The 16433-nt window shown below is 42.6% G+C and overlaps 1 protein-coding gene across 1 annotated transcript in view; it reads right to left on the bottom strand.

Annotated features, from left to right (window-relative positions):
* Positions 1-10: 10 nt before the first annotated feature.
* The window catches only part of GPRASP1 (G protein-coupled receptor associated sorting protein 1), a 93287-nt gene continuing 76864 nt past the window's right edge, over positions 11-16433 (bottom strand). The window contains 3 exon segments of the mRNA XM_061137041.1: positions 11-82; positions 266-329; positions 434-497. The gene's annotated coding sequence lies outside the window, so the exon portion shown is untranslated.

Genomic DNA, 16433 nt, shown 5'->3' with positions numbered 1-16433 from the left:
ACTCTCATACCTGCACCAATGTGGCACAATCTTCCTCTCCTTGTTTTGTTCCAGTGGTATTAAGCCTTAAGCAAACAGCAGGCTGTCCTATGGATAAGTAAACATACAGTAAAAATGGAGTCTGACTGCTTGGTTGACAGGCAGACACCCTGACCACAGATAAATATCTCTTTTTGTTTAAGTGTCTAATTTGTCTAATGTTTTCTTTCTCTTGGTCCCTGCTCTCTGGTCTGCTCCTCCCTTTCACTGCCCAATCCACACCTACCCAACAATCCTAACACTCCTGCAGGACAGGAAATGGTCAAGGGGTTCTGCAGCAGCATGCAAATCTAAAAGAGAGAAGGAGATGTGAATCAGCGACACCCAACTAGATGGAAAACACTTGTCAATCTTCCTCTGTAGCTGTCCCTGCGTTGCTCCTCTTTGCACAAACCTTCAGAGATTTCAGTCTCTTCCTTCTTTCCTTCCTTGCAGAAGTAACCAGCCTTAAAGAAGGTCTATGGACAAAAGATGAAAAAAACAATCAGAAGACCAAGGTAGCAACTAAGACGCTGGTGGACAGACCAACACTGAGTATGGGAATTCATATACTGTCTTTCAATATTTAGAGTCCTCTTAGTAGAATATTCCCATTTTATTTAGGTCCTGTATTTCAGCAGTCCAGATAACAAACAGCATCTCTTGACGTCACATTTTTCGCATTGCTCCCTTCTCCTATTATGAGGATTCACCACTAGGTGCACCACATCCCTTTGCCTTGCGCAGTATAAATTGGGGGAAGGGTGCCCACATATTCTAGAAAACAGGTTGTGCAGTGGTACCTGAATTTATGACTTCTGTCCCACCTTTACCTCCCAGTCCATCTTTTCCACCCCCAATTCTGGATTGCGAAAAGAAAGGAAGGCAAGGGAAGTGTGTAAAACCCTGGTAGACAAGAAATTTACAAAGTATTCCTTGGATGCCTGACCTGTGCTGGTCGCAATCTCTCCACCCCGATTCAGATGTCCAGTCAACGACTGCTGCCCACCCCCACCCTCCATACACGTTCAGAAAAACAGGCCTTTCTCCTGTCCCTCGTTTTCCTCAAGCCTCGCTACAGATGCACCCCGTGGCCTGAAATTGCCAGACCTACTGCACAGACAGTAGACTTTGGCATCAAAAAGGTGCCTGTTGGAAAGGACAACATCCGGCACGAGGGGTCCGACAGGCCCCTTGGCAGAATCACAGCCCCGGCTACACCCGTCCCGGCTCCGGCGACATCCTCAGAGCGCCCCCGCGGGATCCCTCCGCCATTTCTCCCATGGCAGCTTCCCGCACAACCCTCTCCCCGCACAGGCACCGTCGAGGGCGGAGCACGGCCACCAGGAAAGTCCGCCAGGGATTAGTCCGCGCCGTACGACTCCCCAGCATCCGAGAGAACCCCTACGGCCAAGACTCCGCGGCCCCGGGCCCGGCCCGCGCCGGTCGCCGTCGTCTCAGGGCCAGGGGTCCCCCAGCGCTGCTCATCTCTTTAAGGATCCCGTTCCGACCCGCTCGCCTCCCCGTCCTCAGGCTGCCAAGGGCAGGCTGTGAGGCGGTCGTCGCCCCACGACACCCCCACTTGCCTTCGCAGGCGCAGGGTCGCAGCTCTTCTCTCGCTTCCCACCGCTCGCCGTGCGGGCGGAATGGAAAAGAGGCGTCCCCACCTCCCGCGCCGCTGCACCAAACCGGGTAGGGGCTGCGCAGGCTGCGGCACCGACGGCTCGCGGCGAGGGTGTCGGGAAGGGGGGCGGAGGGATACGGCACGAATGGACTAGACGCCCCCTCCCAGGCCCACCGTAGTTCCGACCCAGAGGGGGCGGGGCCGGGAAGAACGCCAGCCTGAGGGGCGGGGCCACGCCAGTCCTCCGCTGCCCCCCGTTGGGTGACCACCTCCCGCCCCGCCATGCTTCTGGCCCTGCAGCGTAGAGTGGTCGCGGGCCGGGGCTGGGAGGGTCGCGAGGGGTGGCACTGCAGGGAGCAGCGGATGGATACAGGACGCCCCGCAGAGTGTGTGTGTGTGGACGCCCCGCGGAGGGAGGGAGGGAGGGAGGGAGGGAGAGAGAGAGAGAGAGAGTGTGTGTGTGTGTGTGTGTGTGTGTGTGTGTGTGTGTGTCCGCAGACTGTTCGGTGTCCGCCCCCTCCCTTCCCCCATCACGCCGGCCAGCATTCTTGGGCGCGGGTGGCAGGGGGGCCGCGAGCTGGAGGAAAGTGGGAGGGGACGCCCGTGGAGGCCGAGCCCCTGCCCCTCTTCTAAGGGAGGGCAGCCCCTGATAGACCCCTGGCTGAGGAGACAAACCACTTGTCTGCGCCAGTGTCCTCATTCTTTCTGCCACACTGCTGTTGTCTCAGTCGCTGTGGTGGCACACTTTACCATTTCACTGTCCCCACAGTTGCCCAGGAAAGAGGACCTTTCCCTGACAGGACCCGCACCTGCTCAGACAGTCCTGTTTCTCACCCCACAGCCAGGGGGTCAGGCACCATGTAGGGGCAGTCCTGGCTCCTCTTCCTGGCTTCTGTAAGGTCTTCTCTTGCAGGGGATTCCAAGGGCTCATCATCTTTGGCAGGGTAGGAATATGCCAAGGATTAGAACCAATTGGGATCTCACATGCTTGCCATACACACCAGCCTACTTCCCCCAGCCATTCTTTGGAGTTGGCCGCACCAGGCACCCACTTCCCCAAGACAGAAATCTGCTGGTTCTTGAATCCCCTGATTCCTGCACTTCTACATCCTCCTTGTAGTCTCCATCCTCTTCATTTGTGCTCCATTGGGCAAACAACAACCGTGGTTAATAACATCTCTGGTTGAGCACAAACTTGTTGGCATTGTTGCCCAGTTTAAAACCCAACTAAATGGCACCCTCGCTTTGGTAGGCTGAATAAAAGTCCCCCCAAAACGTCCATGTCCTGTTCTCCAGAATCTGTAAATATATGATGTTACCTTGCACAAGAGAATTAAGATCGTAGATGGAATTAAGATTGCTAATGAGCTGAATGTAAAGAAAGATCACACTGCTTTATCTTGGTCAATGCCATGGAAAGCTACTTTAAATGTGGAAGAAGCAGGCAGAAGATTTAGTGTCACAGTGAAGTTGCATGCAAGATGCCACCAGTGGATAGGATGTTGCCGGTTTTGAAGAAGAAAGCCAGAGGCCAAGGCCCACATGCAGACCCAGAAGGTGGAAAAGGCAAGGAGACAGATTCTTCTAGGGTCTCTTGGAAGAATGAAGTCCTCCTATCACCTTTATTTCATACCAGTGAAACCCTTTTCTATGTGCAACCTTCAGTATTTTTATTTTTTGCTTTTTTTTTTTTAATCCAGCAATATTGTGATAATTTGTTACAGCAGCAGTAGGAATGGAATTCACTCACCATCCTGACTGTCCATTCCTCTTCATTCAAATTGGGCTTCATGCCCTGGGAGGATCAATTTGGGGGCTCATCTCTCACCAGTCACCACTATAACCACCCTCTTAAGAACCTTTTCTCTTTGCTAAAGGAGGGATTTGCAGTCTTCTGAGGTTCATCTTGGAGAAAGTCCCTATTTACTGAAAATCACTTATGCTTACCAGAATCAAAAGGGAAACTTTTTCTTACCATGAATTTTCATATATTTACCTATCAGCTTTTACTTGTTATTAGATACTTATTATTGGGGTCACAATGAGTCAGACATGATAACTGTAAAATATTTAGGTGACAGAAAAAATCTAGAGACAATTCTATACTGTATCTAGAGACAACAGATGTCAGTTGTCACTGTGCTCTTTCAATGGCTTTAGCTGAATTGTGGATTATGTTTTCTTTGTTCCAAAGTATACTCTCTCTTGGGTGAATGCCAGGCTTAAAGAAGGGAGTCTGAGCTCTGCCAAGATCTGTGGGTGTTATGTGAATCTCTTTACCTCTCTGAACTGTTCTTTCTCCTCCTTCAAGTGGCTGGTGCCTTGCGTTCATTCAGCGAATATATATATGAACATCTACTTTGTCCTCAGCGCAAACAAAAATGAAATCTCCACTCCCATAGAGGTGACCTTTACTTGTAGTTTCATTCTTATTATTTTATAAAAATTTACAGATTTATCCAAAGTCATATTAGCAATCCTATGTGGTAATTCTGGATATAGTGAAATCTTGATTTCAAGATACTGACAGAGGAGTGAATCTTCTACTAGCTGACAGATTATACTGTGAGATTTTGAAATGTCTGTTAGACATTTTATTGTTAATTCATTTAGAGAACAGACAGTACAACTCATTAACATTTACTGAACCGAGGAAGGTCCTATTTTAAACATTTTGTGTATTAACTCACAAAAATATTGGACAGTATGAACTATTATTGAAATAAGCTATTACCTTCATGTTACATGTGAGGAAACCAGCTTGAATGAATTGTTTCATCTTTAAAGTCGAAGGGAAAAAGAAAAGCTTTAAATATTAAAAGAATGCTGACCTATATCTGTCTGACTGGTAAGCAGTATTTATTTCATCCTAAATGAAATGATACGTTGGATCATCGAAAAAGCAAGAGATTTCCAGAAAAACATCTATGCCTGCTTCATTGATTATGCTAAAGCCCTTGACTGTGTGGATCACAACAAACTGTGGAAAATTCTTAAAAAAGATGGGAATACCAGACCACTTTACCTGCCTCCTGCGACACCTGTATGCAGGTCAAGCACCAGACATGGAACAAAGGACTGGTTCAAAATTGGGAAAAGAGTACATCAAGGCTGTCTATTGTCACACTGCTTATTTAACTTATATGCTGAATACATCCTTAAAAGTGCCAGGCTGGATGAACCACAAGCTGGAATCAAGATTCCTGGGAGAAACATCAATAACTTCAGATATGCAGATGACACCACCCTGATGGCAAAAAGCAAGAGGAACTAAAGAGCCTCTTGATGAAGGTGAAAGAGGTGAGTGAAAAAGCTGGTTTAAAACACAACATTCAGTAAACTAAGATCATGGCATCCGGTCCCATCACTTCATGGCAACTAGATGGGGAAACAATGGAAAAAGTGACAGACTTTATTTTCTTGGGCACCAAAATCACTGCAGGTGGCAATTGCAGCCATGAAATTAGAAGATGCTTGCTCCTTAAACATCCCTGGTGGCTCAGAAGTTAAAGCGTCTACCTGCAATGCAGGAGACCTGGGTTCATTCCCTGGGTTGGAAAGATCCCCTGGAGGAGGAAATGGCAAGCCACTCCAGTATTCTTGCCTGGAAAATCCCATGGAGGGAGGAGCCTTGTAGGCTACAGTCCACGGGGTCGCAAAGAGTCGGACACGACTGAGCTACTTCACTTTCACTTTCTTTGCTCCTTGGAAGACAAGCTATGACAAATCTAGACAGTGTATTGAAAAGGAGAGACATCATTTTGCCAGCAAAGGTCCATATAGTCAAAGCTATGGTTTTTCCAGTAGTCATGTATGGATGTGAGAGTTGGACCATAAAGAAGTCTGAGCACCGAAGAATTGACACTTTTGAACTGTGGTGTTGGAGAAGACTCTTGAGGGTCCCTTGGACTGCAATGAGATCAAACCAGTCAATCCTAAAGGAAATCAACCCTGAATAGTCATTGGAAGGACTGATGTTGAAGCTGAAGCTCCAATACTTTGGCCACCTGAATCGAAGAGCCCGACTCATTAGAAAAGACCCTGATGCTGGGAAAGATTGAAGGCAGGAGAAGGGGATGACAGAGGACAAGATGGTTGGATAGCATCACTGACTCAATGGCCATGAGTTTGAGCAAGCTCCAGTAGATGGTTAAGAACAGGGAAGCCTGGTGTGCTACAGTCCCTGAGGTCGCAGAGTCGGACACCACTGAGCTACTGAACAATAACAAAATGGATTCCAGTTTAATAAATTCTGATGGCCAAAGTTCCACTCTCCTATGCCTCCACCAGACCTGTGTAACCCTGACTTGCCTCTTATATCTAAATCTCAGAACCAAATAAATAACCTCCAAGCATTAAGCCCAGGATACAGACACAGCTGTGCTGCATCATACCTACAGTATGCACATGAACTTTCACAGTAGCATATTCCTTGCCTATACAACACATAGGATCTACGCCTCTTCCCTCTTACTCACCACGGACAGAGACTTGTTTATGTCTATTAAGCTTAACTTGGTTACTTTCTGTTTTTTAAAAATATTTTATTTATTTACTGGCTACACTGGGTCTTCTTTGCTATGTGGGCTTTTCACCAGTTGTGGCAAGCGAGGGCTACTCTCTAGTTGTGATGCACAGGCTTCTCATTGCAGTGGCTTTTCTGTTGCTAAGCACAGGCTCTAGGGTGTACTGGCTTTAATACTTGTGGTTCCTGGGGTCTAGAGGACAGGCTCAGTAGTTGTGATGAATGGGCTTAGTTGCTCTGTGGCACATGGGATCTTCCCAGACTAGGGATTGAATCCATGTCTACTGCATTGGCAGGCGGATTCTTGACCACTGAGCTACAAGAGAAGTCCTATTTTCTGTTGTTTTAATTTGTAATTCCATAATGCCCTCTGATGTTGAGCATCTTTACATATGCTAATTTGTATATTTTATTTGTCAATCATCTGGTCAGATCAGACCCCCCCTACCTTTTAAAATGGCATTGATTGCTTTCTTATTACTAAATTTAAAGACTTTTTTGTATATTTTGGATACCAGTCTTCTAATAAATTCTGTTTTGCAACACTTTTCTTCTCAATCTCCACTTGTCTTCATCCTATTAATAGAGTATTTTGCAGAGAAGATTTATCTTTAATTAAGTTCAACTTATCAATTTTTTCCTTCATGGATCACATTTTTGATGTTTTATCTACAAAGTCCTTGCCAAACACAAAGTTACCTAGATCTTTTACTATGTTGTCTTCTAGGAGTTTTTTTTTTTACAGTTTTGTCTTTTACATGTAAGTCAATGATCCATTTTAAGTTAATAATAGTGAAAGATGTAATATATGAGTATAGATTTTCTTTTGCATGTAGATGAACAATCATTCTATTAGGCTGGTGCAAAAGTAATTGTAGTTTTTGCATTGTTGACATTTGCCTTTGATATCGGAATGCATTCTTAAATGTGGTTATGTTATACATCATTTAATGCACATTACTATGTGTTTTCTTGCCAATGACATTACTTGCTGTCTATTTAATATTGATTTTAGACTATGGAAATCATGTTACACAAAAAGCAAATTTGAGTGATTTTATTCCAGTCCAAAATGGGTCATAAAGCAGTGAGACAACTTGCAACATCAACAATGCATTTGGCCCAGGAATTGCTAATGAGAATACAGCACAGCAGTGGTTCAAGAAGTTTTCTAAAGGTGACAAGAACCTTGAAGATGAGGAGCCCAGTGGCCAGCCATCAGAAGTTGACAACAACTGAGAGTAATCATCAAAACTGATTCTGTTACAACTACACGAGAAGCTGCTGAAGAACTCAACATCAACCATTCTATGGCCATTAGGCATTTGAAGCAAATTAGAAAGAAGAAAAAGCTTGATAAGTGGGTGCCTCATGAGCTGTCTAAAATTTTAAAAATCATTGTTTTGAAGTGTCCTCTTCTCTTATTCTATGCAACATCAAACCATTTCTCAATCAGGCAGACTGTGACATGCTATGAAAAGTGGATGGTATACAACAACCAGTGACGACCAGCCTCAGTGGTTGGAAGACACTCCAAAACACTTCCCAAAGTCAAACCTGCACCAAAAAAAGATCATGGTCACTGTTTGGTGGTCTGCTGGCAGTCTAAACCACTACAGCTTTCTGAATCCTGGTGAAACCATTACATCTGAGAATTATGCTTAGCAAATTGATGAGATGCACTGAAAACAGCAATGCCTGCAGCCAGCATTGGTCAACAGAAAGGGCCCAGTTCTTCTCCATGACATCACCCCACCACATGTCACACAACTAATGCTTCAAAAGTTGAATGAATTGGGCGATGAAGTTTTGCCTCATCTCCCATATTCACCTGACCTCTCACCAACCGACTACCACTTCTTCAGGCTTTTTTCAGGAAAAAGCTTCCACAATCAGCAGGATACAGAATATGCTTTCCAGGATGTCGTCGAATCCCAAATCACGAATTTTTATGCTAAAGGAATAAACAAACTTATTTCTCGTCAGCAAAAATTTGTCGACTCTAATAGTTCCTATTTTGATTAATAAAGATGTGTCTGAGTCTAGTTATTGTTGTTGTTCAGTTACTCAGTTGTGCCCGACTCTTTGCAATTCTCTGGACTGCAGAATACAAGGCTTCCCTGTCCTTCACTATCTCCCAGTCTTTGCTCAAACTCATGTCCACTGAGTTGATGATGCCATCCAATGATGTCATCCTTCTCCTCGTGCCCTCAATCTTTCCCAGCATCAGGATCTTTTCCACTGAGTTACATCTTCACATCAGGTGGCCAAAGTATCGGAGCTTCAACTTCAGCATCAGTCCTTCCAATGAACATTCTGGGCTGATTTCCTTTAGGATGGACAGGTTTGATCTTATTGCTGTCCAAAGAACTCTCAAGAGTCTTCTACAGCAGCACAGTTAGAAAGCATCAATTCTTTGGCATTCAGCCTTCTTTATAGTCCAACTGACATCCACACATGATTACTGGAAAAACAATAGCTTTGACTATATGGATCTTTGTGGGTGAAGTGATGTCTCTGCTTTATAACATACTGTCTAGGTTTGTCATAGCTGTTCTTCCAAGGAGCAAGAGTCTTTTTATTTCATGGCTGCAGTCACCATCCACAGTGATTTTGGAGCCCAAGAAAATAAAGTTTGCCACTGTTTCCACTGTTTCTTTATCTATTTGCCACAAAGTGATGGGACCAGATGCCATGATCTTTGTTTTATGAATGTTGAGCTTTAAGCCAACTTTTTCCCTCTGCTCTTTCACTTTCAGCAAGAGGCTCTTTAGTTCTTCTTCACTTTCTGCCATAAGGGTGGTGTCATCTGCATATCTGAGGCTGTTGATATTTCTCCCAGCAATCTTGATTCCAGGTGTGCTTCATCCAGCCCAGAGTTTCTCATGATGTACTCTGCATATAAGTAAAAGAAGCAGGGTGACAATATACAGCCTTGACATACTCATTTTCCTATTTGGAACAAGTCTGTTGTTCCAAGTCCAGTTCTAACTGTTGCTTCCTGACCTGCATACAGATTTCTCAAGAGGCAGGTTAGGTGGTTTGGTATTCCCATCTCTTTCAGAATTTTCCACAGTTTACTGTGATCCACACAGTCAAAGGCTTTGGCATAGGCAATAAAGCAGAAATAGATGTAATTCTGGAATTCTCTTGCTTTTTCAGTGATCCAGCAGATGTTGGCAATTTGACATCTGGTTCCTCTGCCTTTTCTAAAACCCGCTTGTACATATGGAAGTTCATGGTTCACATACTGTTGAAGCCTGCCTTGGAGAATTTTGAGCATTACTTTGCTAGTATGTGAGATGAGTGCAATTGTACGGTAGTTTGAGCATTCTTTGGCATTGCCTTTCTTAGGAATTCGAATGAAAACTGACTTTTTCCAGTCCTATGGCCACTGCTGTATTTTCCAAATTTGCTGGCATACTGAGTGGAGCACTTCCACAGCATCATCTTTTATGATTTGAAATAGCTCAACTGGAATTCCATCACCTCCACTAGCTTTCTTCGTTGTGATGCTTCCTAAGGCCCACTTGACTTCACATTCCAGGATGCCTGGCTCTAGGTGAGTGATCACAACATCGTGATCATCTGGGTCGGGAAGATCTTTTTTGTACAGTTCTTCTGTGTATTCTTGCCACCTCTTCTTAATATCTTCTGCTTCTGTTAGGTCCATACCATTTCTGTCCTTTATTGAGCCCATCTTTGCATGAAATGTTTCCTTGGTATCTCTAATTTTCTTGAAGAGATCTCTAGTCTTTCCCATTCTATTGTTTTCCTCTATTTCTTTGCACTGATAACTGAGGAAGGCTTTCTTAATTCTCCTTGCTGTTCTTTGGAACTCTGCATTCAAATGGGTATATCTTTCCTTTTCTCCTTTGCTTTTTGCTTCTCTTCTTTTCACAGCTATTTGTAAGGCCTCCTCAGACAGCCATTTTTCTTTTTTGCATTTCTTTTTCTTGGAGATGGTCTTGATCTCTGTCTCCTGTATGATGTCACGAACCTCCGTGCTTAGTTCATCAGGCACGCTATTAGAACTAGTCCCTTAAATCTATTACTTACTTATATTGTATAATCATAAGGGATTTGATTTAGGTCACACCAGAATGGTCTAGTTGTTGTCCCTACTTTCTTCAATTTAAGCCTGAATTTTGCAAATAGGAGTTGATGATCTGAGCCATAGTCATCTCCCTGTCTTCTTTCTGCTGACTGTAGAGAGCTTCTCCATCTTTGGCTGCAAAGAATATAATCAATCTGATATCAGTATTGACCATCTGGTGATATCCATGTGTAGAGTCTTCTCCTGTGTTGTTGGAAGAGGGTGTTTGCTATGAACAGTGCATTCTCTTGGGAAAACTCTATTAGCCTTTGCCCTGCTTTATTCTGTGTTCCACGGCCAAATTTGCCTGTTACTCCAGGTGTTTCCTGACTTCCTACTTTTGCATTATAGTCCCCTCTAATGAATAGGACATCTTATGTGGGTGTTAGTTCTAAAAGGTCTTGTAGGTCTTCATAGAACCACTCAACTTCACCTTCTTCATCATTTCTGGTCGGGGCATAGACTTGGATGACTGTGATATTGAATGGTTTCCTTGGAAAAGAACAGAGATCATTCTGTTGTTTCTGAGATTCCATCCAAGTACTGCATTTTGGACTCTTTTGTTGACTATGATGGCTACTCCATTTCTTCTAAGGGATTATTGCCCACAGTAGTAGATATAATGGTCATCTGAGTTAAATTCACCCATTCCAGTCCATTTTAGTTCGCTGATTCCTAAAATGTCAACGTTCACTCTCCATCTCCTGTTTAACCACTTCCAATGTGCCTTGATTCATGGACCTAACATTTCAGGTTCCTACGCAATATTGCTCTTTACAGAGTCCCACCTTGCTTCCATTACCAGTCACATCCACAACTGAGCGTTGTTTTTGCTTTGACGCCGTCTCTTCATTCTTTCTGGAGTTATTTCTCCATTGATCTCCAGTAGCATATTGGGCATGTATGGACCTAGGGATTTAATCTTTCAGTGTCCTATCTTTTTGCCTTTGCATACTGTTCATGGGTTCTCAAGGCAAGAATAATAATAGTAGTACTCCTTCTTTTGAAGGAGGTCACCATTATCTTCATTACCTCTACCATAGTTTGGCCCCAGGTAAATAGCAGGGGAGGAAGCCTTAGAAACAGCTATGAAATGAAGGGAAGCAAAAAGCAAAGGAGAAAAGGAAAGATATACCCATTTGAATGCAGAGTTCCAAAGAACAGCAAGGAGAGTTAAGAAAGCCTTCCTTGGTTATCAGTGCAAAGATATAGAGGAAAACAATAGAATGGGAAAGACTAGAGATCTCTTCAAGAAAATTAGAGATACCAAGGGAACATTTCATGCAAAGATGGGCTCAATAAAGGACAGAAATGGTATGGACCTAACAGAAGCAGAAGATATTAAGAAGAGGTGGCAAGAATACACAGAAGAACTGTACAAAAAAGATCTTCCCGACCCAGATGATCACGATGTTGTGATCACTCACCTAGAGCCAGACATCCTGGAATGTGAAGTCAAGTGGGCCTTAGGAAGCATCACAACGAAGAAAGCTAGTGGAGGTGATGGAATTCCAGTTGAGCTATTTCAAATCATAAAAGATGATGCTGTGGAAGTGCTCCACTCAGTATGCCAGCAAATTTGGAAAATGCAGCAGTGGCCATAGGACTGGAAAAAGTCAGTTTTCATTCGAATTCCTAAGAAAGGCAATGCCAAAGAATGCTCAAACTACCGTACAATTGCACTCATCTCACATACTAGCAAAGTAATGCTCAAAATTCTCCAAGGCAGGCTTCAACAGTATGTGAACCATGAACTTCCATATGTACAAGCGGGTTTTAGAAAAGGCAGAGGAACCAGATGTCAAATTGCCAACATCTGCTGGATCACTGAAAAAGCAAGAGAATTCCAGAACTACATCTATTTCTGCTTTATTGCCTATGCCAAAGCCTTTGACTGTGTGGATCACAGTAAACTGTGGAAAATTCTGAAAGAGATGGGAATACCAGACCACCTAACCTGCCTTTGAGAAATCTGTATGCAGGTCAGGAAGCAACAGTTAGAACTGGACTTGGAACAACAGACTTGTTCCAAATAGGAAAATGAGTATGTCAAGGCTGTATATTGTCACCCTGCTTCTTTTACTTATATGCAGAGTACATCATGAGAAACTCTGGGCTGGATGAAGCACACCTGGAATCAAGATTGCTGGGAGAAATATCAACAGCCTCAGATATGCAGATGACACCACCCTTATGGCAGAAAGTGAAGAAGAACTAAAGAGCCTCTTGATGAAAGTGAAAGAGCAGAGGGGAAAAGTTGGCTTAAAGCTCAACATTCATAAAACAAAGATCATGGCATCTGGTCCCATCACTTTGTGGCAAATAGATGGAGAAACAGTGGAAACAGTGGCAAACTTTATTTTCTTGGGCTCCAAAATCACTGTGGATGGTGACTGCAGCATGAAATAAAAAGACGCTTACTCCTTGGAAGAAAAGTTATGACCAATCTAGACAGCATATTAAAAAGCAGAGGCATTACTTTGTCAACAAAGGTCCGTCTAGTCAAGGCTATGGTTTTTCCAGTGGTCATGTATGGATGCGAGAGTTGGACTATAAAGAAAGCTGAGCGACGTAGAATTGATGCTTTTGAACTGTGGTGTTGGAGAGGACTCTTGAGAGTCCCTTGCACTGCAAGGAGATCCAACCAGTCCATCCTAAAGGAAATCAGTCCTGAATGTTCATTGGAAGGACTGATGCTGAAGTTGAAGCTCCAATACTTTGGCCACCTGATGCGAAGATCTGACTCACTTGAATAGACCCTGATGCTGGGAAAAATTGAAGGTGGGAGGAGAAGGGGATGACAGAGGACTCATGGTTGGATGGCATTACTGACCCAAAGGACATGAGTTTGTGTAAACTCTGAGTGTTGGTGATGGGCAGTGAGGCCTGGTGTCCTGCAGTCCATGGGGTTACAAAGAGTCGGATATGACTGAGAGATTGAACTGAACTGAACTGAACTAAAATAGCAGGGAGGGAACACAGCTCCAACCATCAACATAAAACTGGATTAAATATTTACTGAGCATGACCCCACCCATGAGAACAAGACCCAGGGATGCAAGGATTCTTCAATATTTGCAAATAAATCAATGTGATCCACCATGTTAAGAAATTCAAAGATAAAAAAACCATCATTATCTCAAAAGATACAGAGAAAGGCTTTGACAAAATTCAACACCCATTTATGACAAAAACTCTCCAGAAACCTAAGAAATAGAAGGAACATACCTCTACATAATAAAAGCCATACACATCAAACCCACAGCAAACATTATCCTCAATGGTGAAAAACTGAAAGCATTTCCTCTAAAATCAGTAACAGGACTACAGTGCCCACACTCAACACTACTATTCAACATAGTTTTGGAAGTCCTAGACACAGCATTCATAGAAGAAAAATAAATGAAAAGAATCCAGATTGGGAAAGAAGAAGTAAAACTCTCACTGTTTGCAGATAACATGATCCTGTACATAGAAAACCCTAAATAACTGACAGAAAATTAATAGAGCTCTTCAATGAATGTAGTAAATTTGCAGGATAAAAAATTAATACACGTAAATCCTTTGCATTCCTATACACTAATAATGAAATAATAGAGAAATTAAAGAAACAATCCCATTTACCATTGCATCGAAAAGAACTGAATAGATAGGAATAAACGTACCTAAAGAAACAAAAGATCTATATATAGAAATCTAAAACACTGATGAAAGAAATCAAAGATGACACAAATAGATGGAGAAATATATCATGTCCATGGATTGGAAGAATCAACATAGTGAAAATGAGTAATCTATAGATTCAATGCAATCCCTATCAGCTACCAATGATATTTTTCACAGAACTAGAACAAATAATTTCACAATTTGTATGGAAACACTAAAAACCTCAAATAGCGAAAGTGATCTTTAGAAAGAATGGAACTGGAGGAATCAACCCTCGTCACGTGAGACTATACTCCAAAGCTAAAGTCATCAAGACAGCATGGGACTGGCACAAAGGCAGAAATATAGATCAATGGAACAAAACAGAAAGCCCAGAAATAAATCTGCACACCTATGGACACCTTATCTTTGACAAAGTAGGGAAAGCTATACAATGGAGAAAAAACAATCTCTTTAACAAGTGGTGCTGGATAAATTGAACAACCACCTCTAAAAGAATGAAACTAGAACACTTTCTAACACCATACACAAAAAGAAACTCAAAATGGATTAAAGATCTAAATCTAAGACCAGAAACTATAAAACTCTTAGAGGAAAACAGACAGAACCCTCTCTGACATAAATCACAGCAAGATCCTCTAGGACCCACTCCCCAGAGTAATGGGACCTAATAAACAAATGGGACCTAATTAAACTTACCTGATGTTACACAATGTGGAAACTATAAGCAAGGTGAAAATGCAGCCCTCAGAATGGGAGAAAATAATAGCAAATGAAGCAACTGACAAAGAATTAATCTCCAAAATATACAACCAGCTCATGCAGTTCAATAGCAGAAAAATGAACAATCCAATCAAAAAGTGGGCAAAAAACAGATATTTCTTCAAAGAAGACATGACTAATAAACACATGAAAAGATGCTCAACATCACTCATTATTAGAGAAATGCAAATCAAAACTACAATGAGGTATCATCTCACACAAGTCAGAATGGCCACCATCAAAAAGTCTACAAACAATAAGTGCTTGAGATGGTGTGGAGAAAAGGGAACTCTCTTATGTTGTTGGTGGGAATGCAATCTGATACAGCCACTGTTGAGAACAATGTGGAGATTCCTTAAAAAACTGGGAATAGAACTGCCATACGACCCAGCCGTCCCACTACTGGGCATACACACCGAGGAAACCAGAATTGAAAGAGACACATGTACCTCAATGTTCACTGCAGCACTATATACAAAAGCTAGGACATGGAAGCAACCTAAATGTCCATCGGCTGAGAATAGATAAGGAAGTTGTGGTACATATACAGAATGGAATATTACTCAATAAAAAAGAATGCATTTGAGTCAGTTCTAATGAGGTGGATGAAACTGAGCCTATTATACAGAGTGAAGTAAATCAGAAAGAGAAAGACAAGTACTGTATATTAAGGCATATATATGGAATTTAGAAAGATGGTAATGACAATGCTACATGCAAGGCAGCAAAAGAGACACAGATGTAAGGAACAGACTTTTGGACTATGTGGGAGAAGGCAAGGGTGGGATGATTTGAGAGAATAGCATTGAAACATGTATATTACCATATGTAAAACATGACCAGTGCAAGTTTGATGCATGAAGCAGGGCACTCAAAGCTGGTGCTCTGGGACAACCAAAAGGGATGAGGTGGGGAGGGAAGAAGGTAGAGGGTTCAGGATGGGAGGACACATGTGCACCTGTGGCTGATTCATGTTGATGTATGGAAAAACCATCATGATATTGTAAAGTAATTATCCTGCAATTAAAATAAATTGATTAAAAAATAATACAAAATATACAAGCAACTCATGTGCTCAGTACCACAGTAACAGACATCCCAATCAAAAAGCAGGCAAAAGAATTAAACAGACATTTATCCAAAGAAGACATAAAGATGGCTAATAAACACATGAAAAGATGCTCGTAACTAAACAGACATTTCTCCAAAGAAGACATACAGATGGCTAACAAACACATGAAAAGATGCTCAACATCACTCATTATCAGAGAAATGCAAATCAAAACCACAATGAGGTACCATTACACACCAGTCAGGATGGCTGCTATCCAAAAGTCTACAAGCAATAAATGCTGGAGAGGGTGTGGAGAAAAGGGAACCCTCTTACACTGTTGGTGGGAATGCAAACTAGTACAGCCGCTATGGAAAACAGTGTGGAGATTTCTTAAAAAACTGGAAATAGAACTGCCATATAACCCAGCAATCCCACTTCTGGGCATACACACTGAGGAAACCAGATCTGAAAGAGACACGTGCACCCCAATGTTCATTGCAGCACTGTTTATAATAGCCAGGACATGGAAGCAACCTAGATGCCCATCAGCAGATGAATGGATAAGGAAGCTCTGGTACATATACACCATGGAATATTACTCAGCCGTTAAAAAGAATTCATTTGAACCAGTTCTAATGAGATGGATGAAACTGGAGCCCATTATGCAGAGTGAAGTAAGCCAGAAAGA

This window comes from Dama dama, chromosome X, assembly GCF_033118175.1.
Source record: "Dama dama isolate Ldn47 chromosome X, ASM3311817v1, whole genome shotgun sequence".
In the NCBI taxonomy this organism is placed as follows: Eukaryota; Metazoa; Chordata; class Mammalia; order Artiodactyla; family Cervidae; genus Dama; species Dama dama.
The sequence above is the reverse complement of the archived record's forward strand: the minus strand, read 5'-3'. Positions and strand labels throughout refer to the sequence as shown.